This window comes from Apis mellifera, linkage group LG6, assembly GCF_003254395.2.
Source record: "Apis mellifera strain DH4 linkage group LG6, Amel_HAv3.1, whole genome shotgun sequence".
Lineage (NCBI taxonomy): Eukaryota > Metazoa > Arthropoda > Insecta > Hymenoptera > Apidae > Apis > Apis mellifera.
Window position 1 is genome coordinate 9438030 of NC_037643.1, and position 18573 is coordinate 9456602.

Consider the following 18573-nt stretch of genomic DNA (forward strand, 5'->3'; position numbering starts at 1 on the left):
TTCGGAACGCGAGCAATTTCTCTGCATCGTCGATTATCCTTATTATCCTTTTTTTATTTCATTTCCTTCTATCATCCACTTCGATTCGATCGATTTTTTTCCGATATTAATAACGTATCGATTTCTAAAATAAAAAAGATTAAAATTGAAAATTTGATTCTTCCTTTTTTCATTGCATGAGAAATCGTGAAAATACAGTTTAAAAAATAAATTAGCGTGAGCCTCGCGTAAATTCACAGGGCGTGAACCGATTGGCGAGCAACGGACGTTTGATCGAGGCCGCCACCGCCACAGGCCATCATCGAGACCAAGATAAATTCGTCCCCCGTTTATCCGCCTCCTTATCCTCGCTCCTTCCATTCCGGAGAAGAATTCCAAGCCGGGAATCTTCTCCCCTCCCAACAAGGAGATCGAAAAAAGGGCCCGATGATTCCATGCAAATGGATCGATTCTTCACGCGGCTCCTCCACTGTTTTCCACCTGCGAGGGGCCGGCCCCCGAACGTGCCCTTAACGAGCCACGAGCACTCGTCGTCCCCGTACCAACGAAATGAGATTCGAATCTTGGAGAAAGGGGAGGGAGAGGGAAGAGGAAGGAGTGGAGAAACGACAGAGGTAGAGAATAGGTCTCTTTCTTCCCTCCTTTCTTTCCGCATCATCTCTCTGAATCGAGAAAGAGAGAGCGAGAGAGAGAGAGTACAAAGCGCAGGACGCGGTCCGTTAAAGGAGAGGCGAGGAATATCTCGTCTCTCATCTGAGCGCGGCCGTTCCGGCGCTATCTTTCGTTTCTTTATCGCGCCCCTTTATACCCCTGCTGCTTGTCTGTGTTAATCTAAAAAGTCATACGGGGGAAATGCAAATACGCGGCCGCCCGTCTTTCACCCCTTTTTCCTTTCTTCGCCTCCACGCTTTTCCAGACGGGAAAAATGTCGGCCGACAGTGTAAGGGGCTCAAAGAAGTTTCCACCGGCCGCTTTTGAGCGGCCCGAGGCGCACGGCACGAGAAGAAGCTCGATAATCGAAATTAATCCACCCGCTCGATTAAAACCTCTTCCTCCAGGCCAATCCTCTCGTCGGATTGATTCGGAATATCTAACAAGCTTTAGAAGCTTTAGAAGTTTTCTTCTATGTTTTTCTTTTTTTTCTTTTTCTTTTTGTAATCATTGTATCTCTTCTTCGAACGATCCTTCTCTCGCGTTTATGCATCCTCTGCGTGAAATCGATCGACGAACTCTCCTTTCTCTTTCTCTCTTTCTTTCTCTTTAATCTTCCTATTATTACTACGGGAGCACAAAGAGGTCACGAAAGGGCTGACCGGTCCGAAAATCACTTTATTATACGGTAACGAGAGGCGCGGGAAGGTTTGGCCGGGTCCGAGCTGGGCCCATTAATACCTTGTTTACTACCAAACGGACCCTCCCCTCATCCCTCCCGGCAAAGGGAACGACGGCTCATTTCCAGCGGGGAAAAATCCAGCTGTGCGTTTTACCGTTTATGTAAATCGAGACGCGGAACAAAGAATGCGCGCGTCGATACGCGTGGGTTTCGTTCTTTGAACGAAAGCGGGTGAATGGATGTTTCTGTACGGGGGATATTGGCGCAATAACGGAAGGAGTGATTGAAAAGTCAAAGATACATTCACGTATGTGTACCGTTATAATTGCGTTTAATCGAATTTTTATTTTTATTCGAGAAACGGGATAGGGTTATTTGACTATTCGATAAAAAGGTGAAATCTTTTGAAATTTATGGAAGGTGTTTGAATAGGTGAGATGTCGCGCGTGTTTTTTATCTTTCGAGATCGACGATTCTTTTCGACAATTCTAAATAAAATTCTAAAGTTATGGGCGACTTGTGGAAGTTTGTGAAACTTTAAACTGTAAAAAATTGTGTATTCTTTTTTTTCGAGATGGATAATACGGGATAATAAGGGAAACGCGATAATTATTCTACGTTCTACGCACGCAGATATAAATCATTTACACGCAGGGACACAGAGAGGCGAGATTTCGAAAGGACTCGCGTTCCTAATTTGCATTTACCAATCGTGACACGATCAATAAATCATTCCAATCATTTGCCCTGTTATTTGTACACCGTCTCTAGTATTAATTTATCAACGGTGAACACATTAATAATATACCCCATCAAACGCCAAGAACCTTCTAAAATTCGAATTGCTACTGACTGTGACTGTTACTACTGTTCTCGCCACCACTGCCTTTCGCGCCCCTCATCATCGTATCAAAATAATCAGGAAAATAATTACACGCAATGCTGCTTTTCGATTCATTCTTTCATTTCTTTGAATGATAAATCTCGCATCCGTTCTCTAATTTTTCCACAACAAAGTGTCGCGAAAAATCGGTCGAACCGATCAAATTTTTCCACGACCGCTTCCTACACGTGGAAGTGGCAGTGCATCTACGCCAGAATCGTATCGATAATACGCACGGGGGCACGATCGTCTCGATTTTCAAACGCGTTGGTCGCGCGTGTCCGTGTGCGCGCAGAGTAGGGAACACGAGCAGAGCGGAGGCCGGCGATCGGGTAAATTTAAACCGATGCACGGATACCGTTACAGCTACCGACCGGCCGATACAGTCGTTGCTACTGAAACCGCACTCGCTCTCTTCGCGTACTCTCTGCAGCAGCCGTTTCTTTCTTTCTTTCTTTCTTCCTTTCTTTTTTTCCCTTCTTCCAGCCGCGCGCCGTTATCGCCTCCTCCGCCACTTGTAATGTTACAATTTGTCTTCGCCGCGACTCTCCTTACTCCCACTCGCGTGTCTCGCCCGCCCCGCTCGATAATTGAGTATCGACGCGAGTTAATAAATCGTTCTTTCACCGAAGTTGTTTCACCGAAGGGGACGAGAGATGTTGGATGATTTTCGCGCGTGGAACCGAGTGCACCGAGGAGTGTACAGGGGACGAGAGGATAAAATTTTTGGATAAAATGGTGTTCTTTTCTCTTTGGAACTTGTATATTGCGATCGTTCGAAACATTATTATATATATGAAGAGGCGATGAAGGGATTAGAGGAAAGATATCGGGCTAAGAGTGAGGGAGGGAAGTGGAAAGAGAATAAGGAAGAGGAAACGGAGGCGAGGGGCGGCGGAGGAAGGTCGGCGGAGAGGGCAGAGAGGCAGGGCAGAGGAACGGTAGACTCGTAACGTGGGCTAAACTACACAGCCTCGTGGTGGGTATAAGTCGGGCTATTATCGGGCTATGCGCTGAGAGCCCTCCGCTTTCATCCGCTAATGGGCAGCTCTCCGCCCGTCTGCTCCTTTACTGCGTCATTAATACAAGTTGCACATGTCGAGAGTCGGTGCGCTACAATAATTTACATGAATGGAATTGAAAATTTTCTACTTCGCGGAGGAGAAAAAGACACGAGAGAGCGAGAACCGACACCGACCGAGCGAGGGAGAGGGAGGAGGGAGGAAGAAGGAGGAAGACGGTCAGAGAGAACGGACACGGAAAAAGAGAGAGAGAGAGAGCGAGGTGGAGACACAGGAGAACGACAGGGGCGGGGAGAAATTGAGAGGGGGAGGGGGAAGACGATCGAGAAGACCGCGAGGGGGTGTAGAAGGGCGAAAGGAGAGGGCGAAAATCTTCTGGCATTTTATGTCAGTAATTACACGAAAGATGGTATAACCTATCCGACCGGCCGACCGGCCGACCCCCCTCCCCCTCGTCCCGCTCGCAGCCAGCCAACCAGCCAACACGCGACCTCCTCTTTCGCTCGGTTACTCAACCCCCTTCAACCCCCGGTCTTCGCTCGTCTTTCCAACTCCCTCTGTCCCTCTCCATCCGGCACTCCTCTCCCTCAACCCCCGCTAACCGGATGGCAAGCAGCTTTTTTATGCTTTAATTCGTGCACCAAGTGTGTCCGGCTGAGTGGAGGATTTTACCTACGCGGTGTACGTCTGAATACACCGTGCGTACGTATATGTATGCCTCTCCTCCCTCTACCCTCGCCTCCTTTCTCCAAGACGCTTCTGCTCGTTTCCGCCTCGAGTTCATCCTCGAGCATCCGCGATTTAACCCGTCCGCGGCAAAACCCTCCTCCCCTTCGTCTTCTTGCATCGTTGACCCCGCGTGCGCTTTATTATGCGTGATGCCGCGACTTCACGCCGCGAATAATGCGCGGCGTAAAGCGATCGCGCAACCCCCGTGCCATCCCCCTGCGCCGTCCTACGCGCCACGACTCCCAACGCGTGGTCCCAGTGGAGAGGAGAGGAGAGGAGAGGAGAGGAGGCGCTGTGTGAGAAACGCTCGCGTGTATAAATATCGACGCGGGCCGCATATGTTACGCGCGTGTGTACAGTGTGAATTAACGACCGCGAGAGGTATTCCTTCCCGGAATAAAACCGCTACGTGCGCCTCTACGCGCGTCCCTCCGATTCTTCCCACCTCTTAACGACGCTGGCTCGCGACGGTGGCAAGCTCTTTGATGTTGGTCCGCGCGCCACCGTATCGCCGTTGCACCGTGTATGTGTAATCTCGAATCGAGTTACGATCCCGAACACCTTGTATACCTGCGTCGATGAATACGTGAATACGTATTCGAGAGAGAATAAAGACAACCGATCGGTTGTCACGCGAGCGAGACGACTCTTTCGATTCGAACTCTCTATTCTCTACCTCGGATTAGCCGCGAAATTTCATTCTCTGAATGAAGCAAAGCGATTTCTTTTTCTGAGGAAGAAGAGGAGAAGGAAACCTCTTTGAAAGAGGCTACGAACCAGTTCAAAATTATCGTTATCGTTATCATCAGATAAATCGACGATCGTTGCACTGTCGCGTCTAATTTTTCGCGAAATTGCACGCGTTTCGAGCACGTTCGAACATAATAATCGCATCGCGGCTCTGAAAGTATCGGTCGCGGATGGAATCGACGACTCGAGGGAAGAAACCACCGTTTCCAAAGTTCTTCCTGATTCTTCCTGACTTTCGACACGGAGGATCGAGCGTCGAATGCGTACTTCGGACACTCCCTGTATATGGAAGGTCGTTGGCAAGTACTTGCGAGGCATGAGCGGTAGCTGTACCGGCCATACGTCAACGTCCATTACACTTCCACCCTGCCGCTGGCTTTAATGTTTTCGACTCCGGCCACTCTTTATCCCACCTTGCAGCTAATTAGCGAGCCGGATACCGGACACGCGCTCCCTCCTCCCCTTCTTCGTGCGCACGTACGTATGCAACCTACAAAGTCGTCCCCGTACACTTGCCTTCCCCCCTTCCCTCCTCCCCCTTTCTCCTTTCCCTCTATCTCGAGCCCTTTTCCTTTCCCCAACCTCCCTCGGTCACATCTCTCCACCCCATCCCCATGTCGAGGCCGGCAACCAGACTCCACGATTATTCCAAACTCATTTTAACTCATTACGCGGGTCCTCGCAGAAGGGGCACAGAATGGCGTCCTGGCAAGTGTGCGACCCTTCCTCTTTCTCTCTCCCTTCCCTCGAGCTCGGGAAAACGGGAAATTCGTAGTTTTTTTCGCTCAAATAATCACCCGAGCGATTTTATCCAACCGATTATAGGGACAGGGGATCACACGCGGGACTCTGTTCGAGGCCTTTGATTATATTTGGCTCGTTCTTCCCTTCTCTATTCTTTTTTCTTTCCGATATTTCGAAGTTAAGTCGTCGGTTCGTGGTTAAAAATTCCACTGAATCGTCTCTTCCATCCCTATTCTGGGATAACGGTTTTTGGAGGGAGAGGGAGGGGAGGATTTGGATTCTTGAGGGACGATTTCAAGTTAAGAAGAGAGAAGAAGAGAGAGAGAGAAGAGAAAGAGATGAATTTCTGCCGGGGGTGTGCACGCGGATAAGTTTCGAGGTTGATCATTAGGTAAGTTTAGAAAAAGGGCCAATCCGAGGAGGTTTCATTAGGAAATGGATGAAACAGTGGTGGATATAGGAGGATTGGAAAGGAGGCGGTTCTGTGTGGAAAGGGAATGAGTAGAGCTTTGAAGCTCTCGCGATGACTCGAACTGATAATCCATTAGGATCCGTCTACTTAGAGTATAACATCTATTTGAATGCAAATCAATAGGGAATGGGAAAGGACGGTAGCCAGTAATTGGTCCGGCTTTATTGGAGCTCTCAGTGTCTCAAAGAGCATCTCGTTCGGTCATCTCCTCTGGCTCCGCTTCAGCCACTCTCCCCCTCTCCCCTCCCTCCTTTCTCACCGCTCACAGTCCACCTATCGTTCCCTCTCTTTCCCGCTTTATGTTCCGGCCCGCCTCGCTTCCTCCTTCCTTCAACTTTTACCGAACCTCCGGTCCGTTTTCCTCCTCACGATTCGTCCGATTCGTTCTTCTGTAAAATATACTACTTATATACACTCATTCGCTGCGCTACGTTTACAGAGTGCGTGCATAAGACGGGGGGGAGGGAGGGCGGTAATTAACCAAGAACTTGTCCCGTCTGGCCACTTCATTCGAGTGGTGGAAATGCGTACGAACGACTCGAAGAATATTATACGGCTACCGCGATGCGGCAGAGTTTTCGGTTCAACTCTGTGCACGCTGTTCTTTTCCCTCGAAAAGAACAAACAGACCCGTACAGGACGTACGTATCCGAACGAAATTTTTAAGTTTCCCTTCTCCTCCTCCGTTTCTATTCCTTCCAGCTAGGTAGATGTGATAGAAGATACCATCTGGTGTAGCTTTCTATAAAGGAAGGAATAATTGGACGAGATATAGTTGCGTATACAGTAGCCATTTATGAGCAGGCCGGTGAATAGAGGGTACTGTGAACGGCTGAATGTAACGTTAGATTTTGGTGTGGACTTCCGTGTCGGAATAGCGTGGTGTATATTCATCATCACGTGACTTATTACGCCCGCGAGGATCATTTACCTCTCGATCTCGAACTTCCATATCTATTTTTCGAATCTATTTTCGACGAGTACATTTTCCCATAAATATACGTGTTGGATAACGTCGATAACGGGAACGGAAAATAATCCATCTCTACGCGAATCTTATATCATCTCGGACCAAACGTCATTCATCTTTCCAACCAACTACAGAAAGAAAAGATTCTGTGTAACTGTAAAGATTCTATAAAGAGATCTCTACAAACGAGGTCAACGTACATCAGCGTTATGCAATCGCTGACCGTTCCTGTTACCAACGAATTGCCATTGTTCCGTGGCGAGGATCGTATTGCTCCATTGTCTGTCTTATTATGACTCTCTTCTGAATCAGAATCGTGGAAGACATCTATTCCAGAGATGAAATTAATTCCGACCACGTTTCCCTGCTTCTCGATCGCTTCTCGATTTCACCTCTCCCCTCCTCCTCCTCCTCCTTCTGACGACGGTTTTCGTCGACGACGCAAGGCATCCACGACGGCATCCTCGTTCGGTAATGGCTCGTAAGAGGAAACGGAGGCGAAGATTTATCGATTCGCGGGAACCGAAAATGTACGTGAGTCAACAATAAGTCGATATACTGGTACGATATATGTAAGGGGTGAGGGGAGAGGGAGCCCCGACCCGGATGGCGGTGGTTGTTTACTCGCACACACACAGGGCGCGCCGACAAAAACGTGTTGCGTGCACGCACAATCGGGCCATTTCCAATCGGTTTTGCGCTCCTTTTTTTCCTTTTGCTTTCAACCGCGTGATTAACGATTGAACGCACTCGACTTCCGACCGACAACGGTAAGGAACGGCTCGATCGAGATTTTATTTCTCCCCCTCCCTTTGTCCGTTTCGCGCCTTCCACTTCCTTGATTTATCGTTACCCTCCGTAACGATTCGACGCGGAAATCGCGACCTCTAACAGAGGCCCCTGCGACGGGGGTCGATCGCTCGAATCTCTCTCTTGGAAAAATTTTGAATTCTTTTCAAGAATTTTCAGATCTTTAAGAAATTCTTCTTGATTGTCCGATTTTTCTGTGTATATGCACGAAGGAATCGTTTGACTTGAAGTGTAGAGACAGAAATGAAAAATTTTGAAATTTTTAAAAAATTCTTTTTCATTGTCCTATGCTGTTCTATATGTATGAAGGAATCGTTTGACTTGAAGTGTAGAAGTAAAGAATTATGAAATTTTAAAAAAATTCTTCTTGATTATCCCACTGTTCTGTGTATACGTACAAAGGAATCGTTTGAATTGAAGTGAAGAATTTTGAGATTTTTAAAATTCTTCTTCATTATCCGATTATTCTGTGTATATGTACGAAAGAATCGTTTGAATTGTATTATAAAATTTTTAAAATTCTTTTTCATTGTCCAATGCCGTTCTATACATATAAAGGAACCGTTTGACTCGAAGTGTAGAAATAAAAGTGAAGAATTTTAAGATTTTTAAAAAATTCTTCTTGGTTGTCCGACGCTGTATGAAGAAATCGTTCGACTCGGAAGTGTAGAGACAGAAGTGGATGTTTCTTGCCTGTCCATATAAGAACTATGCAATGTATCGAACGGCCACGTTCAAAGGGCTGAGTGTACATCGAATATATAGGCGGGTAACGAGAGCTTGACATCCCGTTACGAGAATGTTACGTAAGCGGTATTAAAAAGAAGAAGAATGGGATCGCTATTAAAAGCTGGATACGGGAGCCGGGTATAACACGTCTTTATTCTTGGCGTGACGAGCACGTACGCCGAGTTTTGCGACGTGTAGCGTATTAGTTATGATTTATTAATAGTTCTAGCGGCTTCGATGCCGCGACAAAATTAGTATTCCCTTCCGATGAGGCGAGCTCAAGCGATCCACCGTGTTTCCATAATCGCGTGCACCTGAGAAGCCTGAGATCCGCGCGTGCCCGTGCAAATCGTCGGAGGATTAAGCCGTGATCTTTTTTCTATCAATCACTCGCTAATGAAAAATTATTCTACGAATCAGAAATTGTTCGAGAAACGCTTTTAATTATTCGCGTAATTCTTTTCGTTCCATCAACATGTTCGTTCCATTTCGTCACGAAATGCGTGAAACCGTATCGTCGCTAACTTGGATAGTCACGAAACGCTTTCGAACAAGCTCGAGTTCCGCTTGTTTCGCAAGAATCGGTCAATCGGAATCTATCGATCGCGACACGGCCGCGGAATGTTAAATGTTTCAAGCACGAGCGACGCTTGATTTAAACGAGCAATAAGATATTAATTGGAGGCTGGATTTAGATAATTTCGTAGGAACACGATTTACATAAACAAGCTGAATATCGGGGAGAGACAGGCAGCTCGGGACGCTCGACAACGTTTACATGTTGTTTCGGCTAAATTATTATTAGGGCCAAAATTCGTATCTATGAATGGGCATTCAACTGAGACCCGTTCGACAGATCGATCCGGATGGAATTTCCGCCCCGGGATACGAGCTCGACAAGGCAACGGAGGCCACCGTTTCAACGTACAATTTAATCTTAAGCGGTTCTTTACCTCGAACTATTATGAAATGCTAAAATGTTACCGGTGTGTATCGAATCGACTTTGATGTTTTATACCAAATGGAAAGTTTTCAAAAGGAAAATCGAATCGATTCTCGATTTAATGGTATAACGAAATAAACATTGACAAGTCGTCCATTACAGTGGATATAATTAAATAATGTTCCTCGAATATAAAGGGATATGATTTTCAAATTTATCGTAATTACGGATTTATTCATTAACGATTAAGCTCAAGTACAAAATAAAATTTATAGATGGAAATTCAGTTTTTAAGATCTATTCAAATAATTATCTTTCCATTCTCGGAAAATCGAATCGAATTTTCGTTTCATTCCATTTCATCGAGTATCGTTAATCTCCTTACAATTATTCTCTGCCAATGACGAACGCATGACAATTATCAATCGTCAGAAAAATTCGAGTCAAACGTAATAGTCGAACAATATACCGATATTATACTTTCACGACAAAGGTTAAACACGCCGTGTCTGTGTCGGCGCCATTTTCTATCGCGCGAATTGATAAATTACTGCTCGCCGTTTCTTTTTTAACGGGCACGTGGATCGAGCCGCGAGATCCGCGATCGCGAGACTGCGCTCGAATTGAGATATTAATTCTCGAGATTGTTGGCATTTAGCGCGGGAAAATGGCCGGCCTGGTCGTAATCTTTAAAAGGTATCGCTTAATCCTCCGTATTATCCTCCCTCCCTCCCTGTAATTAAAATATAAAAGCCGTCACGGGTGGGAGAGAACCGAGTCGAGTGGACGAAAAGTCTGTAAAACGTGGGTATTATTCCCAGTGTAAAATAGCATGACGTATGGACGTGCGTTCGTACAAATGAAACGCCATTCAAATTACACTTTGAAACGACAACGGCCTCTGGTAAGTGTCTTTAAGGAGACTGCAAAGAGATCGTTACTTCCACCGTATAATTTGCCGGTTACGCAAACAAGCGTAACTACTTGGAAATCTTGTCATCGCTGACTGTATAAATCACTGCGATTGCGTGCCACGCGAGTTTCCCCGTACGTCGAAAAATGTATGGATTCGCGTGGAAACAAGGAAAAATGGAATATTATGAATATATATATATATATACACACGATCTTGTTTATTCCAGTTCTTCGATTGAAATTTTTTTTAAATCGAACACGAAACGAGCTGAAATCGATACACAGATCTGTATTTACTTTTTATAATTATCGATCTCTTTTGAAATGGATCATTGAGACGATAAATAATTTTAAAACGTGATATCGTTTCTCCTCTACACTATATCTAATATCCAATGCCTGTCGATTTTATTTGTTACAATTATAAAACGAAGTGTTTTTAACAACATATGAGAATTAAACTTGATGCAAATTTAAACTTCTTCTCGTTACCTGCATTCGATTAAAATTATTCCCGTCGACGGTGGAAAGATTTCAATTTGCTAAGAAGAAATTTTCCAGGCCGAGAATAAGAAAGAATTTAAAAAAAAGGGAAAAAAAAAAGCAAAACAAACTAAACTAGAAAACTCACCACGATCTCCACGCAAAGAATAATCGCTTTCCTTTCCACGGAAATCGACGACGTGAAAAAGTGAAGGTAAAGACTCGGTCAATAAAGAATCGCGCGTTATACCTCGACGAGGTTATCTGCTCGTCTGCACTTTGCCGTCTCCCGTAGATTTCCTCGAGGTGTGCGCGACTCGTTCTCGTCGCGTGTGCGCTTATTCCATCGAACGCCGAAGTGAAAGTTCTCTTCTGGTAACGTAGCCTATTCTTTTCTTTCTCTCTCTCCCTCTCCCTCTCTCTTTCCCGATTGTCTCGTCATCGAACGACCGAGACTCGAAGAAGAGAGAGAGAGAGAGAGAGAGAATGGATGGTTGGAAAACGGCGTCGTTGATCCTGAACGATCTCCCGATCCAGTCTCCGCCGAGACAAATTCTCACGCTTCGCGGTACACTGGCGCGCGCGCGCGCGCAACAGCCATTATGCAGGTTAATAACGGCCGGCTTCGCATCGTTCGCGATATAAATTAACGCCTGACCCGGACCGAACGATCCTCCTCGATCTTTTACGCGCTCCATGTCCTCGATGGCTCGAAGGATTACGCGATGATAATCTTGTGCCCGTTGGACGGACGATGATGACGATAATGAGAGATCCGATGCGTGATATATACGCGTGGTGTGGAAATCGAAAATCGCTCGCCTTTCGACTTTTTAAAGGGATCGAATCCTTTGATTTATCAAGGAGATTTCTTATTTCCCTTCGATATATAATTTTCTTCCCTCCACGAGGATGTGAAAAGTCAAAGTCGCGCGATTGAATTAATCATCGACTTTCTCCGTTTAATTTAATTTGGAAGGTGTTCTTTTTTCTTTTCTTTTTTTAGGACAGGTGTAAAACGCATCAACAATGGACGTGAAAATGATTGAGACAGGTGGGTGATCATGAATAAAGATGAGCAATATGGGCATTCATCTTGAAATGAAATGACCGATTCAAGATAATGCGTCTTTTTTCTTTTTTTTAATTTATAACGTTGAATCGATTCGAATTAAAATTAAAAATATAACGACGCGAGTTGAAGTTTAAAAAAAAAAAATGTATATCCATAAATTTAAAACTCTTATAATTACGGCGATTATCGTTCATCTTACTTTTCATGAAATCGAAAAATTGTGAAAAAAAGAAAAGAAAGAAACCTTTTGTAAAAAAGAAAAGAAGAAACTATTATTTATCGGTAAAATAAACTTACCTCATTACGATTCTAAGCCCAACGCGTAATATCTCGTATCCCGTATTTAATTGATTTACATATTTCCTATCGACAAACTAATAAACTATGTAATTAAACTGTGTCTATATGCGGACCGTATCTAATTCCGACTTGACATTTGAAAATATTTGCCGAGTTCCCGTAAAACGACTCGGGACACTAAACTAAAGCAAATCAGCCGTTAATCCCGGCCCTGTAATCAGCGAGCTCGACGCTAGTTAGTTGGGAGCAATGCATAATCGAAAGCCTCGGAAAAAGAAATGTTTCGAGGCGTCGTGGCCGGGGTCTGGGTCACAGCGCGGCCCGGTCGAACGCGGTTCGCTAACGATCCACGGCAAGCCGATAGATTTTCGTCCCGGGCGATTTTTATCCCGTCGCCGAGTCCTCGAGGCTGGCCGAGGGTAAAGCAAGAGAATTCCGCAAAACAAGGTTTCGCGAGAGAACAGGTCTCCTCGTTGTGCTCACGGCTCTTACGTGCTTTCTAATGTAAAGTATGCGCCCGGCTAATGGCTCGGAGAGGAGAACAGATATTGCATCGGGACGCCGGAGCCGTGGTAAGGTGCCACGGCAGGCAATTAATTCCTCCGCCAGACTTCCGTATCGGAAAGAGATAAACGTTGGACGCTCTCGGTCGAGACCCTAGGATCGTATATTATGCCGCTGGTTTTGCGAGGAGACTTTTTCCAACCCGATCCAACGGCCGGCCGGCCGCGTGTTCCGCCTGTGAGAGGTTCGTGGCAAGTTCGAGGCCCGTGAAGGAAGAGGAGGCCGCGGAGTTACGCGTCCACCTCCTCGTCGCCCGTTCGTGCTGCTCTCCGGCCCTCCGTGTTCTGTCCTTTCCCTCTTCGACAACGTATACGAACGTGTCGGGATGGTACGCTTGCAGAACGAGTGGACTGGCGCCAAGTAGATGTCGCCACTACCTATTTGGCCACACAAGGACGCGATGTACACGCACGCGAGCTGCCCCGGCCGTGTCCCGTACCCCCGTATTCCCGACTCCCCTTCAATCGGATGCCTTAGATTCCATTCGGCTAATTAACCAAGCGTTATGCTAAATCTCGCTAAATTTAAACTTCGGATCGGTGCGCGGGAACCTGCGCCCATTAATTGCACACGGTCTATTCTGAACGGAGACACGTCGCTGTTGAAAAATCTCCGGAACTCTTCAGAAATCGTACCGACGCCGTAATTACCGCCGTAATGTCTTAGTTGTCGCGACGATCTGAATCACTAATCGTTTCAGCTATGCCTCGAAACGACACTGTCGCGCGACAAGCGTACGTGAATCGATTAACAAAGTGACGCGGGGAATATTTTGTATGAAAAATATTGCGAGCAGTAATAAAAACTGAGATATTGATATCGATATGGAAGAAAATAACGAGAATTATCTTTCGAAATCTATGTATCTCGCGTATGCGCGAGTGTGAGTGAAAACCAATGTTTAATATCAATATATACGTGTATACGTGCCGCCATTTTTACATGACTCGATAATTTCAAATGTTAGGAATAATGTATTCGAGTCATGTTTACCCAATATACAATTTCAAATAGCAGAATACAAAATTAAGTAAAATAAGGAAATAGACGTCTTTATTGAAATAGCATACATTATACTTGCAATGACGATGATTCACCTTTGTAACGAGAAATTATTTCAACTATCTCAACATCACGTCGCAATAACGCATGCGCTGTAATTTCGAATTTTACCGCTAGATCGGCGCGCGTCATCTGTCAGTTAGTGAACTAATATGGCTACCTTTTAGTGGTTACTGTGAGTGTCCGGTCAAAAAAGATTCGTTTTTCCCATAAATAGTTGTTGTGACGTGCTAAATTACGCGTACGTAGTGGCCGAATCAAAGTTGCAATCGAATGTTAATAAAGTTCGAACAATTCGTTCGTGTGAAAGTTGTTATTCGTCGTTTATCGATTGCATTCCGAAATGATCTCCGAAGTAGCTAGCTAGGGTGAACAATCATCGCAAGGCGCATGCGCGGCACCATGTTCGTTGAGTCAGCCATATGCTGTTCGCTAAGGACGAGTGCGAACATTTACAAGAGATTTTCATCGATTAACGACGCTGGTTCGGCACTGGTAAGTCCTCATATTCCTTTCCTTTCGAATGAACGATCGTTTTAGACGTTCCATCAGATAATAAGACCGTGGGTTAGTTCTTGAAACGTACAATCGCTAACAAAGAAATCAATGGTAAAGGAATATCGTATCGTCGATATTGACGAGCTGACACGTACGACAGTAGAATGCAACGATTGTCTCTAAGGCGAGTGTGAGCTGGCTTTCTCGGTACCGACTTTAACATAATTCAAGTGTTCCGGACAAAAGTCAAGGCGAATCGTGGAACGTTGGCATTCAGGGACGGCCGCGTATCTTTACCCATGGAGGAAAACGTTTTCGCGCCGACATGGCGATAGACTCTCTACTCGAGATCGTGCGATAAATGGCGCGAAGAGAGGCTCGCACGCGTCGATGAATTAGAGAATCGGCGTGGATTCGACGTGGAATGTTGTCGAACCGAATGTCGACTGTCGCTTGGCCGTGTACACGAAAGTTTTTAAAACTCGCAGTAATGGCCAGGTTTGTGATTAACGAGTTCCATACCGCGACTATTTTTCAGTGGCAGTCCTGTTCGTTTCGCCATTATGTAACGGGAACGGTGTGCCAACGGTCGAGAAGGAGAGGGGGGAAATGGGAAACGACGCGAAACGCTGCGCGCGCGGTCGAATTATCGCGCCTCACTATTCGTTGTATATTACCAGATGCGGAGATAAGGGAACGCGCGTTAAATGTTTCATTACCGGCCGGGCTCGTGCAACGTATGCCGGGATTGAATGTCCGGGACATTGATACAACTTATAGCGCAGATTTCAAGCAATATGCGTGTGCATACGAGCGAGCTAGCGACTTGGTCGGTGCACCGTGATTCTGTCTTCTTAATAAGCGTGAAAGTTTAGTGTAACCCTTAACTGGCGAGGTGTATTTAACGGGAAAATTGCGATTTTCGATTCTGACATGTTCCCCCAACCAGGGGGGGGGGGGGAACGTGGTACGGCTACGTCCTGATGGTAAATGAGGTTTGTTGGTTACTTATTAAAGCAAACGTCAGCGTGAAAAATGACGTCGAGTGAGTAAGTACACTGGTAACTCGACGAAATCGTTTATTGTAGCTCAAGGGTCGAATATATATATACTTCGTTGCATTTAAAATGATTAGGTTTAGATTAGTTTAGTATTGGCATCTTGAAAATTGGGTATATCATAGAAACATCTCCAAGAGTTATAGGCAATCAGAAGAATATGTTTGAATTTAATGAAGCGTCAATATTAAATATAAACTTATTTTGAATCAACGGTGATATTTTTTATATCGTTATAGCAAAAAAATACGTATGATAATTTTAATAACACTTTATATATATGTAGTAATATAAATGTTAATATAATATATTATTTTTTTTTTAATTAATTTATGCGTCTCGTATACATAATACATTAAGATACACAAGAAAGAAAGTAAAAAAGAATTAAAGAAAAATGTTTTCTAAGAAAACGTTCTAGAAACATTGAAATATTCTAATGAATTTTGAAATTATGAGAATTATAGAGAGATAAGAACGATACTCAAAATATTAATTTTACCGATAGCGATAAAATCCTTTCGAACGATAAAACGGATTATATTATACTTCGTAATTTCGTCACGTATATATACTAATATGCGCGCACACAAGAAAATCCATTTCCAATGCTTATCGGTGATGAAAAAAGAAAAAAATTAATTCATTTCATTCGCCCGTCGGCCAACCTCCTCCCTCTTTGTCCAATGCTGAAAATAAGAATCGAATCTCGTCCTATAACTCGTTAACAATCCGGCATTGCATAAGTACAATAATAAACACCTGTAATCGGCGTGAAACCGGTTCTTTAAAAACAGTTCAACAGTTGCAACAGTGTAAAAACCGGCGGACAGGCGTTTCACGCGGTCGCGGTTATACCTCCGTTGGAGGAACGATCCCAAGGTATATTTCGCTTTGTCTTATCCCGCCGGGGTGTAGGGTGTAAAATGCGTGTGGAATACGTGCCAAGACAAGGGTCACCGATACACCTGCCCCGGAGCTTCTAGAGCGCGATAATATAGGATTCTGATCCGACAACTGCGACCGGTATCTTCTTCCCTCCCTCCCCCTCCTCCTCCCAACCCATCGAGAGAGAGAACATAATGCCGTGTAGAGCAGCCGCTCATAACGCCCGGCGAACCTGTTGAGATATAGCCCGGCTAGTGTTTCAATCGCTAGGCCACGGAACGTCGACAATGATACGTAAGTACGCGCTCGGCCGTATATACCACGTATGCAAAACGTATTACAATATTGGATAGCCGGACCATGCATCACGATAGTCGAAATAAATCAACCGCGAACAAGCACAGACGTGGCCGGCGGAGTCTTAAATAATTTACTAATTTTTCAATGGGCCGACCCTAAAGGTCGAGTCCGCGCCGGGTATACCGCGTAAATCCCTTTGGCTATGCCTCTCCCGAGCGAGCCCTTGCTTGCGCGCCTCGAGTTCAATCCCAACCCGTGCAGGAGGGATCTCTCTACGTATGGATCTGCGTATGTATAACTCTTAGGTATACCTAAGTCCATTGGAAACCGAGGGAAATCGCGCGTTACCGGTTGAAGAAAAAACTCGAGTCTTCGAGTCGCGTATCCCATGCGCGGTGTACTTACGAGGCAGCGATAAAGAGAGAGGCCCCTGTAGCTGTATCCCTGTCCAACGAACTTCTATGCGAAATGCTTCTATCCCGCAAAGGGACCAACAAAAACATTCGCTCTCTCTCTCTCTCGCTCTCGAGTTCGCGTCGTGGATACAACATAATGTAAACACATCGGAACGAGCAAAAAAACTTTACTTATTACCTTCCACGTGTTTTCCTTCTGGCCCAGGATCACGGCTCTCCATTTCCAAGCGGAGCTAAGCGACATTAGGTGAATTCGTTCCTCGGGATGGTTTATCGTTCCTCCCAATCCCCTGCTTCCCCTCTCGTGCGTATACCGGGAAGGCATTCGAATCGTCGGCCGGCAGCGATGCGCGAGATCTTACAAAAGCATCGTCGTGGCCGGACAATGCCACTTGATCCCTCAGCCAGTGGCTCTGCGTCTCTCTCGTCTATTTCCCCCTCCCTTACACGTGTTCCTTTTTGTTCCATCCCCATCTCTCGTTTCGTCTTTGTCCCCCTCCCCCTTCTTCCAAACCATATACGTCTCTCTTTCTCCTTCTCTCTCTTTCTCCTTCTCTCCCGTTATAATGGGCAAACACATAATAAAGAGGGTAAGCGCGGAACGCGTACGCGATATGTGGGGCGTTTAACAATGGAGCACACCTGAGCACGGGCCGGTGCGTTTGAGATGGCTTTAGGGAGGCGGAGAAAGAGAGAGAGGGAAAATGGGAAAGGGAAAGAGAGAGAGAGAGAGAGAGAGAGTAGGTACCGCACGATGCATCGGTATGAAATGTGGTGGGACGAAAAACGAGGGACTGTACGGAGCGAGGGGCGCGGAACAATGCTTTCAACCTCTTCTTCTCCTTCTTCTACTACTACTACTACTATTACTACTTCTTCCTTCTTGTCGTCGTCGTCGTCGTCTTCTTCGTCTTCTTCGTGGTGGTGCCCCTTTTTCTCCGGCATCTCCTCGCCGCCGAGGCAGGGTGCCGGCACGATGCTCTCCCATTTGTTCGCGAAACACCGAACACAGGCAGTCACCTCGTACGCACGTCGTCGTAGCGCAGCTTGGCATTGTCCGCCACGCTCCCCCTTCAACTAACCGCGCGTGTGTGCGTCACGTATCTCTTTCAACTGCACCGGCTTAGCCGGCGCGCTGGAAAACTGCCACCTTCGAGTGTCCAGTGTCCAGTGTACTCCCTTCGTTTTTCTTTCGCTCTTTTTTTCTTCTTCTTCTTCCAATCGTCGATTCTTCCGTTCCGTTTTTGTTTTTCGTCGCAATGTCGATAGAAGATGTTTTGCAATATTGCAAGAGGAGGACTAGAGAATTGTGCAGAGATGAACGCGCGACTTAGAATAATGGAATTAATAGAGGGGAGAGAGAAATTTATAACGAACATGGCGGAGTATAATTATTATCTGTAATCGACTTATTTATAATTATTTATGCTTTTATTAATATATTGTAAATGGCAATGAAACGATGGATATCGGTATAAGTGGTTTCTTTTTTCTTTTTTTTCCAACTTCAATCCAAGGAATTGTAAATAACAAAATATATCACGCAATGGAAATATGAATATTAAAAGAGAGATTAAGAAATATTGGTTTACAAATGGTATATTTGTTCGAATTGCTAATAATTGTACA

At 45.4% G+C, this 18573-nt stretch overlaps 1 long non-coding RNA gene across 1 annotated transcript in view; it reads right to left on the bottom strand.

The window, feature by feature from the left end:
* LOC100576868 overlaps positions 1–18336 on the bottom strand; it is a 130927-nt gene extending 112591 nt beyond the window's left edge. The window contains exon 1 of the long non-coding RNA XR_003304823.1: positions 17123–18336. This is a non-coding gene — a long non-coding RNA (uncharacterized LOC100576868). The remainder of the gene's footprint in view (positions 1–17122) is intronic.
* Between the last annotated feature and the right edge of the window lie 237 nt (positions 18337–18573).